Source organism: Suricata suricatta, chromosome 16 (genome assembly GCF_006229205.1).
Source record: "Suricata suricatta isolate VVHF042 chromosome 16, meerkat_22Aug2017_6uvM2_HiC, whole genome shotgun sequence".
Lineage (NCBI taxonomy): Eukaryota > Metazoa > Chordata > Mammalia > Carnivora > Herpestidae > Suricata > Suricata suricatta.
Genome location: NC_043715.1, coordinates 58,384,175 through 58,385,462, shown reverse-complemented (window position 1 = coordinate 58,385,462; position 1,288 = coordinate 58,384,175).

Below are 1,288 nucleotides of genomic sequence, written 5' to 3'. Positions count from 1 at the left end.
CAAATCTGACCTCATTCAACATCAGAGGATTCATACTGGCACAAGACCTTATGAGTGCAGTGAATGTGAGAAATCTTTTAGGCAACGCTCTAATCTTATTAAACACTGGAGAGTTCATTCTGGAGAAAAGCCATATGAGTGTGGGGAATGTGGGAAATCCTTTAGCAGAAATGCTCACCTTATTCGGCACCAGAGAATTCACACTGGAGAAAAGCCTTATGAGTGTATTGAATGTGGGAAAGCCTTTAGCAAAAGGTCTAGCCTCATTCAACACCAGAGAGGTCACACTGGTGAAAGGCCTTAGGAGTGCAATGAATGCAGGAAACCCTTTACCCACAAATCTGACCTCATTCAACACCAGAGAGTTCACACTGGAGAAAGGCCTTATGAATGCAATGAATGTGGGAAATAATTTAGCCACAAATCTAACCTCCTTAGACGCAGGAGGGTGCATACTGGAGAAAATCCTTAATTGTATGCTAGGCATGTTTTATTTCTTCACTCAGTGTAAAAACACGTAAGGAGACTCTATGAGAGACATTTTCCTGAATTCAAACATCTTTTATCCAAACATAAACTTTGTGCGATTCCTCCTAGGTTTGAGGTACATGGAAGACTTTAGGAGATGCATTGTAGTGTCTCACCTGTCCCGTGCTGCTGCCGTATTTATGTCACTGCCAGCTCTGCAGCCGCGGGCCTTCACCTCTACTACCTGGCACATCTGCACAGTGTCGATCAGTCATCACCCAGAGTATGTGGAGAAGCTCACCTCTTCCGTTTTCCCACTCACCTGGGGAAATGATGAATAGCCTGAGTCCTTAGGGGACCCTCATTCCTCTCTCTGACTTTAGAAAGTGGACCTGACCCAGTTTTGGTCTAGAGGACCCATCCATACTTTGCTAAGAAAGACATTTCTTTTCAGGAGCACTGTTCTGACATTATGCTTGTGATGAATTCTTCCAGGCTCTAATTCACCAGCATGGGAACTACCTGCTAAATGGAAAACATGCCTTGCATACAATTAATGGTGTTTTGGTTTATGTTCTTTTCGTAAAGGTCTTTGTTTCTCCACCTTTAATTTTGGTGGTTGTGTTTACTGTGTGAGGTGATCTGAAAGCAGAAAGTGTTTCAGGAGGGACGCTATGATGGCAGAAAATCGCAGTTGTTCAGCATTGGTCTAATTTGCATTGGTGTCCAGTCCTTTGAAAGAAAAACTGCAGGACTTTGTGGTCCTTAGCAGCTTGGTGCCGTGATTTGGGGAGAAGTCAGAGGTCACCCAAAAGAGGAA